A 15,976-nucleotide genomic window follows, 5' to 3' on the forward strand; every position below is an offset into this window, starting at 1 on the left:
TCCTCGGGTGGATTTTCATTGGAGTTTTATTTATTCTTACAAGTAGCCCAGCCATCGTAGCTCAGTGGTTGAGTGTGGACCTATGAACCTGGAGGTCACAGTTCCATTCCCGGTCAGAGCACATGTGATCCTCTCTCACTGATGTTCCTCTCTCCCCTGCCCTCTCCCTCTCCCTTCCTGTCTGAAATCAATAAAAAAACAACCAAAGGAGTGGTATGCATGCATATGAGCCTAACCAATGGACACAGACACCAGGGGGGTGAGGGCATGAGTGGGGGGGGGGGCGTGGGGGGCAATGGGAAGATAAGGACACATATGGAATACTTTAATCAATAAAAAATTTTTTTTAAAAAAGCTGGCTATGGAAATATTTAAAATAAATAAATAAATATAGGAGTAATTTATTTTTTTTGGGGGGGGGGTTGAACTTTGCTGTTCTCCTAGATAATTTAGAACCCCCGTGTTGAGTGATGTGTCAGCAAAGACCCTCACCCTGGCCGCTAGCATGAAAGTAACGGATGAGATTATTCGCATCAGGCGACTGCCCTCCAAGTCTGCGGCTCCTTGCTCGGTCCTGCGAGAGCCCCGGCACTGCTGGCACCTGGGGCGCCTGGGACCCTTTCCGAGCGACCCTCTGTCAGCGAGGAGACATTGTTACTCATCAGGGTGTCCTTCTGTAAGTGCCTCCAGGGAGCCACACACTGACTAAGCAGGCAGCACATGGCACGGGGCCGGGAAGCCTCCCCAGGTCCCTGTCACAGCCCCCCCCCCCCCCCCCCCCCCCCCCCCCCCCCCCGTGCGGCTTCTCACCATCCTGAGAACGTCTGCCCTTCGGTCTGTGTGCACCGCCCTCTGCCTCTCCCGCCCCTTCCCTTCCTTTCTCCAAAATGTAAAAATTACTCGTGTGGGGAACATTCGAGAAACCAACGCTGCAGCTTTCTGTTTGTTTAAACTAGATTCCAAGTCCCTGTGTTTATTTGGGAACAGGCAACGGCCGGCTGGCACGGGACAGCTATTTGGGGCAAATGTTGAAACATGTGCTCTCAGGGTGAGACAAGAGCAGAGTTGACTGTGTCTAAAGGCGAAAATGGAGCAACACAATTTTGTCATTTTAATCAGTTTTACATTCATTGAAAAGGCCAAGCTTCTCCATGTAAGTCCTAAATATGCCAATTCAAGAAATCCTGGGCATTTTAAGCAACAATCTCTTTGTATTTGTATGTTGTTCTTCCTCTTAACAGGGAGCCTGAGCTTAGCAAAAATCCTTCAAACTAGAAAAAAAGACCCAGGGTACACTTCTCAACCTCCTAATCCTACTTCTAACAATGATGTCATATGTACATACTCTTTGGCAACCCAGTAATTGAAAGTTTAGAGATACACAGGCCTGAGCTATTTTGTAGTATTTCTTAGCACAAAGCTACACAATTCTACTGTGTGGAATAGTGATAAGATTTCTTTTTCCAACCTTGATTTGCCACTGCAACCTTCAATTTCAGATCATTGAAATTGTCAATCTTTTATATAAGTTTAGCTTTTCATTAATTAAACTTAAGTCCAAATAAATTGCATCTGTCACAAGTGATTTAATTTGTCATTTTATATAAAGCCTATTTTCAAAAAGCTAAAAACACTATTTTTAGTCAATTTCTATATATATTCCTCATTTTTATAAACTCAATTTTAAAAATATTTAAAAACTGACATATGAAGTAGCAACTCAGCATTAGCATAATGTAATATTCTTAGTTTTAACTCAGATTACTAACAAATATTCTAATAAATCACTTTAACTTTCAAACCTACTTTTAATGTCACCTACTATAAACATACCCAGATTGGTTGCTCCTTTATAAATTCCTGTACAATCAGACATAATATTCCGACGAGAGATAGGAGATGCTAAAGGTGAATACTTGAATTTGCAGATAGAAAATTAACTTCGGAACTAGTGTGCCGTGGCTGCCTTATCTCAAGAGAAAAGTAGAGAGACTGCGGGCGTAGATTTCCACTCTTGGGCAACGCAATGCTAATCAGAAGGGAGTGCTGGGGAGTAGCATTCTTAAGGCCGCAAGATTTTAAATATGCCAGGCGCTCCTTTTTTCCTAGCAGGTCATGAAGTCTGAAGCGCTCAGAGATGGACTCTGATCATACACCTGCTTAAAACATTAGGAAAACCCTGATTATGGGCCGCTCAGCAGCTTCCCAATGCGAAAGGAGCAGGCCATTTCGTCACAGAAAATGTGTTTCCATTGCAAGTGCTGAGGCAGCTCCTTTCCGCGCCCCCAGGAGGTGGCCCCCTCCACACCATCCGCCAGTGTGGGCGCAGACCAGCCTCTGGGTGGTTTGAGAATCTGATGTGAACGGCCATAACGTACCTCCCACAGCACACATTTCCCTGGGACGTTCCTGGCTGCCCCATCGGTGCGTTGAGCACAGTGTGATCTGAGCACATCCGGCCTGGGGCTCCTGAGTTAGGTATTTAAGCTCTGGTGCCAGTTTACAGTCCTACGTGCAAGGTGGGCCCAGCTGCATGACCTACGCAGAATCCTAGGACCCTCCGGCAGGCCTTGGCGTTGGCTCCTAGAGTTCCCCAATCCTTTATTCTGGGTCGGTTTTCGTTTGTTTGTTTTTTTAATGTCTACCAATTGTCTCATTTGGTACCTCTAGTCATCTTGAAAATATAACCCAGTGGAGAATTTGAAAGAGAAGAAAAGGAAAGATCCTGACACTTTCTACCAACATGTTAAAAAATAAAAGGAAATAAGTAGATTTATCCTCAGATAATAGTAGCATCCTTCTGGCCAACGAGTAGTGGCTCTTGGGTTACCCAAGGGAAAAGGACACATTTGGAAGAAAACATTTTTATACATTAGCTCCTGTCACCCGTAAAAATCCTATATGCAAGACTCTGAAGACCTCATATTTGCTCTTACATTTCAGTTTTAAGATGCATCCTGATTTTTTAAATGTCAGCCTCCACAATTTAGAGTTTAGACTATAATTTTAAAGAGTTTTCACATAATTTAAGATGCATTTTTCATTTTTAAAAAATAAATAGGAATCTACTAATTAAACTCAGTATTTCATGACCTATTAATTCAGAAGTTACTATAATCCATCTTTAATTGGATTAGCTATAATTACAATTAAATTGCTCTCTGAATCATAAAAGGTTAAGTACAAGTAATTTTCCATTTAAAGACTTACCAGTAAGTATTAGTTGATCATGGTAAGAGCGAACAGATACTTTATCCTAAGGTTAACTGCTAAGCCTTTCCCCCTATTTTCCTGAAATTGGCTTCCTTACCTCTTGCTTTTCTGATTCATAAAACTTCTCACCTCTACAGCTGTGAAGGCAGTCCAATTACAGTAACACTGGCAACTTGGAATATGCCTGAGTAGCCAATGGTTTCCCTGGGAGGTTCTGAAATAACACCACTGCTGGTCCAGGAATGACACCAGTGGTCTTCATGGTTGTGGTATGGTTCATGGCCTGGGCATGTTGGTGTACAGCACTTAGTAGCTGTAGAGGGAGATGCAGAGTCAAAAGATGGAGAGGAGGAGAATGTGCAACCCCTAAGTATACCTGGGAAGCATTCTGGCCCTGGTAGCAATGCTCCACAGAGAAAAGCAGAACATCCTGCTGATGAAGGTGGTGAGGAAGATGATGGTGATGCAGATGATGATGATTTTGATGAGGAGAAAGCTGAAGAGAAAGCTCTAGCAAAGAAATCTATAGGAGACACTCCACCCAAAAATTCACAAAAATCAAACCAGAATGGGAAAGACTCACAACCATCAACACCAAGATCAAAAGGTCAGAATCCTTCAAAAAACAGGAAAATACCCGGAGCACCGAAAGGACCTAGTTCTGAACAAGACATTAAAGCACACATGCAAGAAAGAAAGAGCGTGGGTAATCCTGGGCACTATGGGTAAATAAGCGCAAAGGTGGGGGAGGAGGAAAAGGAGAGACGAGGGCCAAACTGAGTCTCAACAACCCAGACGGCAGTCTCTATTCTAATCTCAATCCCCTTTCCTGATTGCCCCACCCACCCACGACCCCCTCAGGCTGGAAGAAGCCTCACCTTGACCCCCTAAAGCACTAGTTTCTCTGGCTGCCGGGATGCAGTGCACCTTCTACTTTGCCTTCTACTTGTGCATTAGCCTCACCTCTTTGACCACGTTTTAAACCCCTTTGTATCTCCCTAGTTTCTCAATAAATATTTGAATGAACAATAAAAAAAAGAAACAAGTCAAAAGAAAAGGCAGGAACGTTCTCCTCCGTGGTACGAGGATGTACATTTGCTTATAAACCTGCGATGTTAAAAGGCGGTATCTGAGCCAACCTACGTGCTAACTAACGGATGATACTCTGCAGGGACGATGTTTCGCAGCAGTTGTTTCACACTTTCGTGCAGGACAATGGCCTGAGGGCTGACTGACACACAGATGCTGAGACCCACCTCCAGAGTTTCTAATACTGTAGGTCCGGCTGAGGATTAGAATTCACATTTCCAATAAGTATTGTCTAACACGGATGCTTTATTACACAAATCACACAAGTGTTAAAAGAGGCAACTCACTGCAAATTCCACCACCTGGAATTTACTAGAAAACCCTTCCTCTATTAAGGAGCATCTGAAAACTGTGCTGTCTGCACAAACAGCACTCCTCGGCGTGAAAATAAGACAATGAAGGGAGTTTCTAGTCCTGTCTGTTTTTTTTTGTGGTTTTTTTTTTCCATCAAAGAGAAGTTTATCCCTAAACCTGAAATAATGGAAATGTTTAGAGAAAGCATCATGACATTTTAGCAGTTGAGAAAAGGCTACTAAAGCACACCCAAGTTTTTAAGAAATTATATTTAAAAAAAAAAACAATTTAAGAGGCAATAGCTATCATAGCCCCCTGGGGATTTCACGGCCAGCAAACTTAAAGGTGTAGAGTAAAAATTGAAAACCTGATAATACAATCACAAATGATACTGATGAGGAAAATATAAGAATCGGTATCCAAGGAAACCAGTGTGGTTGCTTAGGGCTCTCTTCTGACGAGTTCCTAGTTAAGTAAAATGTGCAAAATATGAATGTAATAAAAGATAAATATAAAAGTGAAGCAACAATCTTTAAGAATAGGACCAAGAGGCTAAAATATCTGATATTTCTCATCTATACTAAGGACACTACAGAGTTTTCTTTGAAATGTGTAGAAAATATGTGCGATATAAACACTGTATAAGAGTAAAAATATTTTTTAATTGATGCATGCAATCACTGCTTGGGAGAAATGATATGCTGTTAAGTGCGATAAAATGGTGGTTTGCTCCCATTTCTCTCCATTGGGAGAATTATCTTCACATGAGGAAAGAGATCATCATAAAGAGGTAACTGAAGCACAAAATAAAGCAAAGATTATGCGAGCATTTAGCCTCTTTAAATGAATGTTCAAGTCCAGATGCAGAAAAATGGCATCAGAAAGGTTATGAAACACATCATTCTGGGCAATCCCTGGGAAATGATGGTGAAGAGAGGAAATCCCCTAAGAATGGACATGAGCAAATGACCCAGTGTTAAGAAATGGACAGATGTCAAAGTATGGAGCCCATAGGTTGTCGGACAATTATTAACTTTGCAAAATTCCATAAAGGGTTGTCAGAGTATTCGTTCAGAACCTCTAGTAAGTGGTAAACCCAGTAAACCCAATAAATAAACACACCATACCAAGAGCGCACGCAGACTGAGGCACCCCACACCAACCTCACATTTCATGCCATTTCTGTCATAATCTTCCTGGCATGTCCCAATACTCGTGGAGCTGTGGCTGAGAATGTACAACAAGCACTAGAACATTTAGGTAACAGGCTCCGTCCCCAGTAGGGGGCGTGCAGGAGGCAGCCAATCCATGATTCTCTTTCATCACTGATGTTTCTCTCTCTCTCTCCCTCTCCCTTCCTCTCTGAAATCAATAAAGATATATTGGAAGTTAGAGAAATGTGGAGCTACAACAGAGCCCTCCCTGAGGGGGTTTGATTATGAATCAGTAGAAGGAGCACTAGAAAGGGAGCTTCTCTCCTTGGCTCTGTTCCATTCAGCTCCACAGTCTTCCTATCAGTGACTCGGCTGAAAATTAAATGGTGTCCTTATCAAATACGTGGTTGACTCACAGATGGGACAATCCGCTACTATCACTGACACCGGAAACAAGACGTTTGCGTGATCTTAACAGGCGGAATGGATGAGGCCAACCCAACGGAGAGAAATGTAACTGGGCGAAGGGCTGCGACAATGCCAGTGTAAGGAACTTTTAACTGGGATACATGAAAAATCTTAGGTTTTTGTTGGAATGGCAATTATGGAATAACATGTTGAGGATAGTTTTCATGACAGCAATTCACATGGCAATGACTTGGGAGCTTTAATCAATTACAAATGTTCGGAGACAACATACGTGAAAGGGCTTGTGGCGCCTGGCAGCTAGCAGTCGCTCACTACACAGGTGTGTGCTGCTGAAGCTCACGCTAAGCCGAACACGTGATCTGGCTGCTGACGCTGACTGTATGACAGGCGTGTGGTGCTCACACTGAGGGGATATTCCCATGGCTCCCTGGGCGGGTCAGATCAGCTCATCCACGGAGCGCTTTGCCTAGTCCATTCTGGAGCCCTCACTGAAAGAAGCCAGCTGATGACACGAGCAACATTTAAAAAGAGACCGACCAGAATGGCATGGGGGTGAGAGATGGGTGAGGTTTAACAGAAGAGAGTGACTACGGTAAGCACTCTATTAATATTTTAAAGGTTGCCACATGGGAGAGGGGCATTTTAATATTTAAATTTCACAGGAAGGGCTGAGAGCAAGATGGAAAAAACGAGAAAGAACTTTAGATCAAGCAAAGGACTTGTATGCATGCATATAAGCATGATCAATGGACTCAAGACACTGGGGGGTTGGGGGGGGGGGTGAGGGCATGTGCTGGGGAGTAAGGGAGGCCGGGGGAAGGTCAATGGGGGAAAATGGAGACATATGTACTACTATTTGTAATACTGTAAACAATAAAATTAAATTAAAAAAAAGAACTTTATAATAATTTCAAATTTCCAACAACAAAAGGAGTATGTCATGAAGTGATGAGATTTCACGTTTCTGCCCAAGGCTGGGCAGTGAGGGAGGTGTAAAGGGGATTTCTGAAATCAGGTGGAATCTGGTCTTAATGGCTCTTGTGTTTCTATCTGCTAAGTCAGTTCAATAAGTGTTTGCTGAATATTTACTAGTGGAAGGCAAGCCCACCCCCTTTCTGGGGGGGTGTATACAAAAGTAAAAGGAGGACAGGTTTTATCCTAAGCACACCTGTGATCTTGTAATAGAGCTGAGGTATGTACTTCATTAATTTTAAGACCATAACCCTGACAGACGTGATTTAAGAGCCACACAGTGCTCTGGGAGCAGAGAATTGGAAGTGGTGTAAAAATATGTCAGGGTTTGAGTAAGATTTTTATGAGATGTAACGGGTGAGGGAAAGAGGTAGTAAAATGATGCCAGGACGATGGAAAAGTGTAGCAAAGAGACCAACCTGAGAGAGAAGCTTAACAGAAAGTTGTTGAGTTTGAATAAAGCATGACGAGAAAGGGGAAGCAATGAAACAGGCTCACAGATGTCTGAGAGCTACTTCGTCTTCCAGAGGTGGGAAGAATCCATAGCACACACCAGATGTGGGATGACCATGATCGGAATTCTGCTTTAGTAACTGGCACGAGCAGATAAGTGGGATAAAATAAGGTGCATTTGGAAAGAAAGTGGCCATAATAGTTATTGAAGGATCTTTGTGTTTACTGGCTAGCATGTATGTTCCAGGACACTAAGTGAGGCCCTTTACATAAAACACCTAAATCCTCATAGATGTATATGTGCAAATGTAACTGAAAAAATTCTATTATGTCATTACACTGTGATAACATAAACCAGAAAAAGCTTTAAATTTCAGGTGATGACATTTTCCCATGAAGCATAAGGAAGGAATACATTAAGATACTTTTTGAAAGGCCCTCTCTGGGGAGTCAAAGCGGGAAAGAACGTTTCATGTGTGTCGTTATTATATCTAGAATCAAAATATTATAACTAGGATCTTCTATGAGGATGCAGCTTGTAAGTGTTAAGCATTATGAGTGTTAGCTGTCATGTGTCTGTTACATGTAGACTGAAAACATGGACTCTCCTAGCAATGGTGAACTTCATCGGGCACATGGAGAAGACGCTGGTGAATGTCATTTCTCAGAGGAGGAAGCGCGGTGCCTTCTGGGTTGAAGATCAGATTACATTTTAAAACACTGAAGATACTATGCTTATTTTTCTTATTCTAAAGCCATGAAGTGAGTGAGCGTACCTTAATTTGTATCAGAAAAATAGTGGTTCCTTGCTGTTATTCAGGCAAAAATTCTGTCTGAAGATGGGCAAATGATGAGAGTAGCAATTAGTAACTTCTCGGGCTGGAGCCCACTTAAACTTCTATTGTGAACCGTAACAACAGTTAACTATAAAAAATAGTCCAGGGTCGAGAGTACAAGAACTGGCAGGATGTGTCAGGGGTGCACCTGGGAGCTAGAGGACTTCTGAAGGTCAGACTTCCATCTTCAGGCAAGAGGAGCTGCCATTTACTGGAAGCCACCACGGATGAAGCGCGGCGGACTACTTCATATTCCCAACCCCATGACGGAGAAACACCCCCAGATTCCAACCAACGAACCCCCTCATTGAGCAGAGTTTAGCCTACTTACTAAGAACATCTCCATATAAAGACCTCTACGAAAGGCCTGCCTGGCGGGGCTCAGTGGGTGAGCATCGACCTATGAACCAGGTCACAGTTGGATTCCCGGTCAAGGGCACATGACTGGGTTGTGGGTTCGACCTCCAGTGTGGGGTGTGCAGAAGGCAGCTGATCGATGATTCTCTCTCATCATTGATGCTTCTATCTCTCCCACCCTGTCCCTTCCTCTCTGAAATCAATAAAAATATATTTTTTAAAAATTAATTTAAAAAAGACCTCTAAGAAAGTAATGGTAGTTCTTTTGTGGCGCACTAGATGATTTCAATGTTTATATCACTTGCCCACATTGAAAAATTAGGAATTTTTGTATAAAAATCTAGATCTTCAGCTTCCTGTGAAAAAAATGACATCTAGCATGTGTGGATTCAAACTCACACAGGACAACTCTTAGCCGACTTAACCTGCTCATTTAGACAAGGCATGGACTCTTTATTTTACCACAGACCTTACCAACCCCTGTAACCCTTCACTTTTTTAAAAACACCCATATTGTTCACTGATTTGCCTGATCTGCTTCTCTAACGTACTCTAGCTCTGTTGTTTCTCTGACTTAGAGTCTGTAGCACAGCTGGGCATGTGTAAGCTGCTAAATTCTCCCCTGAAGGTGTGGTCTACTGCTCAGCATTGGAGCAATGTTTTATACATCATGTAATGTCTAATGTATGTGGACCATTATATCCACTTTGATTTATTTTGTTCCTATTAAAAAATGCAGCCAGCCCTAACCGGTTTGGCTCAGTGGATAGAGCATCGGCCTGCGGACTGAAAGGTCCCAGGTTTGATTCCGGCTAAGGGCATGTACCTTGGTTGCGGGCACATCTCTAATAGGAGGTGTGCAGGAGGCAGCTGATTGATGTTTCTCTCTCATCGATGTTTCTAACTCTCTATCCCTCTCCTTTCCTCTCTGTGAAAAATCAATAAAATATATTTTTTAAAAAATGCAGCCATAGCTGGTTTGGCTCAGTCAGCCTGAAGATCCAAGGACCCCAGGTTCAATTCCAGGTTGTGGGCTTGATCCCCAGTAGGGGGTGTGCAGGAGGCAGCTAATCAATGATTCTCTCTCATCATTGATATTTTTATCTTTCTCCCTCTCCCTCCCTCTCTGAAATCAATAAAAATATATAATTTAAAAAATGCAAAAAATACCCAAAATCAGCCATTATTTTTATAAATGTACTTGTATATTTATTTATGCAAAACCACGTTTGAAAATTAAAATCATCAGTAACTAAACTTTATTGTATTTGCTGAGGACTTCAATGACAAGATTTGCCTAATTTAAATATATTGCAAATTTGCTATTCATCTTTTTTAATATCACGGGTGGCTAGACATTCATATAATAAATATGCTTTAACCCTGCATCAGTTGAACTTCAAGAAAAATTCATTATATTCATTATATCCTGATTTATTTATTTCTGTAATTTAAGTATCCCCATGACAACCACAAATTTTTGCTAATTTCCAAGTAGTAGAAGCACCTTCTTGTAGCACTGTCTGCATTTATCAAGTGATTTCTTTGACGCATAAAAGACCTTCAGTCTCATTTTAGTGATATTTTCAACAGTCTCAATTTAGAATGAAAGATCATATGTACATTACAGCTGATTATTTCACATGTTTTTTTACTTCATAATGTCCTGTTCTTAGGCCAATATGTATCCCATTAAAATACTTTTTAGCTACGTGTTTACACAAACACTTACATTACAAAATAACTACACGTATTATTTAATTATTTGGTAAACTCAGTTGATATCAAAACACTTATAAAATTATAAATCTGATTCATCCGGCAGGCAACACCTAACTTGGGGGTGGGGGATTTCTTTTCCAGTACACTAAGGTGAACATAAAAACTCTCATTCATAAGGGCATACAGTCCTTCCCAAATTGTCACCATCAACATCACCTCATTTTCTGACTTCATTGTTAAATAGAACTTGGGAAAGTTTCTCCTCCTTTTTCTGTTCTTTTTTAAGAATAAAAATTAATTTTTCCTAATCGTCAAGGGCATGATACTAAAGGATTGTCAAATGGATCTATTTGACATTTAAAATTTTCCATCCTTTTATTCCCGTTCCATCTTGTTTTCTCTGAGTATCCCACGCTCTCTGTCGAGTAATGGAGAGCGTACCTGGCTCTCCTCCCACAGTACTGTTACAGAACTGTTTCCCGGACTCCTTGTAACTTGATTATATCCTTTGTTCTGTAAACAATCACAGCACTGGCTGCATTCACATATTTGTGTTGTGGCTGTGTGTGTGTGTGTGTGTGTGTGTGTGTGTGTATTTCAAGGCAGATCTGATAATACTTTGCATCTTGTTCTAGCGTGAGAGGAAGTAAATGCCAAACAGTAAGTCACTTGTTTAAATGCAGTGAGGACAAAGGAAGAATTGCTTTGTTTTCATTTAGTTTTTCTAGTTACTTATTGGGAGAGAAAATAATGCTCCACATGTCAATAAGCAGGTGGTTTGACATCTAGTTTCCCTATTAAGCGTGATATTCGTCTGTGGGATTGCTTCTAATTTGACTTTGCGCAAGTCAGCTCTTCTGATGGGATGATTATAATAATTAAAGGCCAAATAATGACTAATTTACAATTTGGGAGCTTTCTAGCAATTTTAAAAAAATACACATTTGAGAGGTTTTTAATGAAGCAAATATACTTGAAGAAATGGATATAATTTTCTGAAATAGTCTCTTTTTGAAGGGGAAACTAGATAAACATTTTTAATAGAATAAAACTCATTTTCTAAGGATGCAAAAGTGCATGTATAGTGCTAGTCATAGTACATAGAACATTAAACTATTTAACAATATTTAACATTATTAATCATTTCACACTGACATTATTTAACATAAGAAATTTGATTTTGTCTTCTTCTGAAAGTCGACTATGTAGTTTAATTTTAAAACAAAACTTTTCATTGTAAAACACAATTATGTATCTATGCTTCTGACTATGTATTACCTAAAATACTTATTGAATGGAACCTATTGTCATTGTCTATAGGAACCTCTAAATATACACACATTTCATTTTACTATAAAATACTAAGCTGAAAAGAGAATGCAAAGAGAATATGGTCATGTAAAGTGCCAATTTTAAGATATTTTTTAATAAGATATTTGTTTTTATATGACCTTGGTAGTAGCATTTTTAAAAATCTATATTATGCTCAGAATCAGAGTGATTCCAATAATAAAACCTTGGCATTTTTAAAGTAGTAGGTCCGTCATAGGACAAAACACCCATCTGAACCTTTTGGGAAGGTCTCTTCTGTATAATTGAAAAAAACATGAGGAAGTTTCTGTGTAAGAGGGAACAGAGTCGTGGCTAAGGTCATAGATTCTAGACACCGGCTGCTCGTGTTCAAACCCTGACTTGGCCACTTCCCAGATGTGCTACTGGGGAGACGTTTCTTATCTTCTGTGTGCCTCAGCTCTCAGCTATATATTTAGGGTTGTCGCAGTGATCAAAACTTTCCTTTTACCTCCAGAACTGAGAATAGAGAGGACGCAGGAAGTGTCCTAGAAAGGTGCTCTTATTATGCCAATGTGACACTGCTGGAAGCTGGAACCCTTTGTAAGATGAAGAAACCATGGAAAAGGGGCTTCTCGGGTTGGATAAGACAACCGGTTAACCAAACAGCCCCCTCAACCACCTGGTGGCAGGGGAGTGACACACAGCAGGTGTACTTCCGTGTTGCTATCACTGACATCTGGAGAGAATGACTTCACAAAGGCAAATACATGAAAACAAGACCACAGAGCAGGCACAAAACTGTAAACATCACACAAGACAAAACAAAATCCTGCCACCATGCAAGGTGCCATCCCCATGCAGCAACTGTTAGGAAGCTTCAGGTCTTTCTCGTTAGGAAAAACTAGATTATTCTCAGAAGAGGAGAGGCTCCTGGCAGGTAAAAATAGTGCGGAAAGGTAACGGAAAGCCCAGGTCCGGTTCTTAGAGTCCCTGTAACATATTTCTGACACTGGGCTAGATTATAACACAACGGCGCATGGGCGTGGAGGAAGGAATGGGTCTGAGGACTAGAAAAATCAATGGCCCGAGAAGTTTAATTAATTTCTCACGCTGACTTTCTTTAAGTGATAATCATGTTAGATTTTTGGAGCCTGATGTCAGAGCGTTCCCCACAGTCCGATTTGCAAGCTCTTCTCCCGAGTCTGCTTAGTCATCTGCTCAGTCACGTGGGTCTACACTTTGGATTCATTGAGAGAATGTGAATATCCTATTTTCTGAATTTGTAAGCTTTCTAAAGCGCCACGGCGACAGCCTGTAATTTGTGTGTGCGTCTGCATGTGTAAATTATTTTCCAATTGCACATTTTCCAGCAACTCTCTCAAATCAAAAAAAAAAAAAAAATCTTCCTTATTCTGCGTTGAGTTTACTGGTAAGAATATTATTATCTAGATACCACCTCTCAAGGGTGCTGTTAGCAGATGCCACTTATGGTTAATGAGATAGATGCAGAGTTCAATTTGGCAGAAGCACGGACCTCTGGCATCTATCTATCTGCCCAACAATCGGGCTTTCACTCTCTGTAATTTAATACTTTGTAGATACATTATTTGTGTGTAATTTTATGGGCTCATATTTTCCTCATTTTGCATTGTGTAAAGAGTAAAAAAATATAAAATACTGCTTTGTTGCTTATAATTACAGTGTATAAATATTTCCTAATCGTGTTCATTGATGGGACAAATGGGTTACTTAGGGTTGTTGTGCTTTTTTAATGTATCTTTAGTGATTTCAGAGAGGAAAGAAGAAGGTGAAAGAGACAGAAACATCAACAATGAGAATCATTGATCGGCTGCCTTCTGCACACTCCTAATGGGGATCGAGCCCACAACCCGGGCATGTGCCCTGCCCGGGAATTGAACTGTGACCGGGTTTATAGGTCAATGTTCAACCACTGAGCCATGCCAGGCGGACTAGGGTTTTTTTTTAAGTGATACTTTGTACTGCAGTTTCAACAGGTAACTGCCCATCAAATTTAAAACCACTTCGATACATTTTTACTTAGCGGTTCCAAAAAGAACATCTCTATGTGTAATTCTCTTTCTCCATTAGAGAAAAGTACTGCACGTGTCCTTTTAAAATGATTGGCCAAACATCAGTTTGGGGCCTTGTGATTATGACTCAGGTAGACATCTTCAGTCTCCAGGTCAGGTTCCAGTCAGTACTTGCTTCGGGTCCTCATATAAAAATGTTGTGGTTCTCTTTTAGCACAAGGAGCCCATGGCTCCTCCCACCCCCACCTCTTGAGTGCCCTGGCTTTGCCTCCCTCCTGCCGCTGTGCCCACCGTGAAGGCGGTGGTAGCAAGGAGACAGTGGGCATTGCACAGAGAATGCCAGGCCACTCTGGGGAACCGGCACTGTGCCAAGAATCACCTTGTCGGATTTTCTGGATACGTATGCCCAACGTACTACCTGTCGCAAGCAGAAACGTAAGGTACTTGTGTCTGTCTTTTCTAAACGGCTTTTCTTGGTTATGAAAACCCAGCCCACCAGCTCCATCAAGTGAGGGCTCTCCACGCACAGAGGCGTGCCGGCAGCAGCGAAGGGCCCGCACCTGCACCTTCTCCCTCTACCTCCCGGTGCCCTCTGCCACCTTTTGGGAGGCTGGCCTTGCGTTTCTGTTTGGAGGTACAAGTGATAGCTTGCTTCTGGCTCCACGGACACCTCCCCAGGCGTCAACAGTAGGAAATGGTCCATTGTCATCCAGGCTCACTTGGAACATTTGCATTTTTATTTCAAAACAAGTATTGTTGGTGGGGACAGGCCAGTAATCATGTGCAGAGCCTGTAAATCAAGAATAATTTTTAAATTTTGAAAAGTGAAAATGTAAGAGGTGACCCATGAACAAGCAACTGAGTCGAAGAATTAGGGGAAGGCTGTCCTGACTGGCCTCTGAGGGTGCAGGCTCCTGGGGGGGCGGGGGGGGGGGGCGTGCGCTGTGCTTACTTCTCAGTCATTAGCAGTGATGGTGCCCTTCGCCTCCTGTTCCACCACCACCCCGGCAGCCAGGCAACCCACCAGCTCTCAGGCAGTCACAATAGATGCCGGTTTCCTTTTGCTTTCTTTTACATTTTTTGTTATTGTTAAGATTTTATACTACATCTTGTTTAACGTCCTATGAATGTATGCGTGTGCTATCAAAAGGCCTTTTTCTCAGTTAAAAAAAAAAGTCTTCCGAGAAACTGCTGGAAAATAAATCCTGGCTAGAGAACCTTGCATCAGAGCACTCAATGGCAAATTAATGATTTGGTGATTACCCCTGAAGCACTTCCCATTCCAGGCTAGTGAGAGCTCAGCAATGTTGGTGTAATTACAATAAAGAAAACATAAGCATTCCGGCTTTAATTCTCAAGACCTCATATGCAGTTTTTATTTTTAACCAGAGGAACGTACCAGGAGGCGTCATTAAGATAGTATGGATATATAAAGAACTCACAATCGGACTCCACTTTAGGTCGCTGCTTTTGGGGGAGTGCCCTTCGTCTTTAAAATAGCTTCAAGACGCCTGGCTGGTGTTTCTCAAAGGTTCATCGACCTTTGAACCAGGAGGTCACTGATTCCGGTCAGGGCACATGTCTGGGTTGGGGGCTTGATCCCTAGTAGGGGGCATGCAGGAGGCAACTGATCAATGGGTCTCATCATTGATGTTTCTATCTCTCTCTTCCTCCCCCTTCCTCTATGAAATTGATAAAATATATTTTTAAAAAATAAAAAAAATAGCTTCAAGACTTCCCATTCCAGTATTATCGGTACCAGTAGCCGCAGAAACAAGCAGGAACACATATAAAAGCTACAAACTGGTATCTAATAGTTACGGCCAAGGCTAAATCACAGAGGCTACACACAGGGGGCTAGAAGGAGCATACCGGAGTTCAAAAGGCTTATAATGACAAGCACTGCCCCTCAATTATCTTCCTTCATGTTTCATTTTCAACGAACAATAAAGAGAATTAATATGCAATTGTGCTGCCTCTTGATTCAATTGCAACTGACCCTTCCAACCTCATTATAACCAAACCCAGCCACTTGCCTGGGGTCCAGTGGCGGCATCGCCTCACTTCCTGTCCCACAGCCATTAGTTCCTGGACGGCTCTGATTTTTCAAGCA

At 41.7% G+C, this 15,976-nt stretch overlaps 1 protein-coding gene and 1 pseudogene across 1 annotated transcript in view; one reads left to right on the forward strand and one right to left on the reverse strand.

The window, feature by feature from the left end:
• TMEFF2 (transmembrane protein with EGF like and two follistatin like domains 2) overlaps window positions 1–15,976 on the reverse strand; it is a 235,259-nt gene that overhangs the window by 165,743 nt on the left and 53,540 nt on the right. The window lies entirely within an intron of this gene.
• Window positions 506–8,320, forward strand: LOC132238029 (nucleophosmin-like; annotated as a pseudogene).

This window comes from Myotis daubentonii, chromosome 7 (assembly GCF_963259705.1).
Source record: "Myotis daubentonii chromosome 7, mMyoDau2.1, whole genome shotgun sequence".
NCBI lineage: Eukaryota > Metazoa > Chordata > Mammalia > Chiroptera > Vespertilionidae > Myotis > Myotis daubentonii.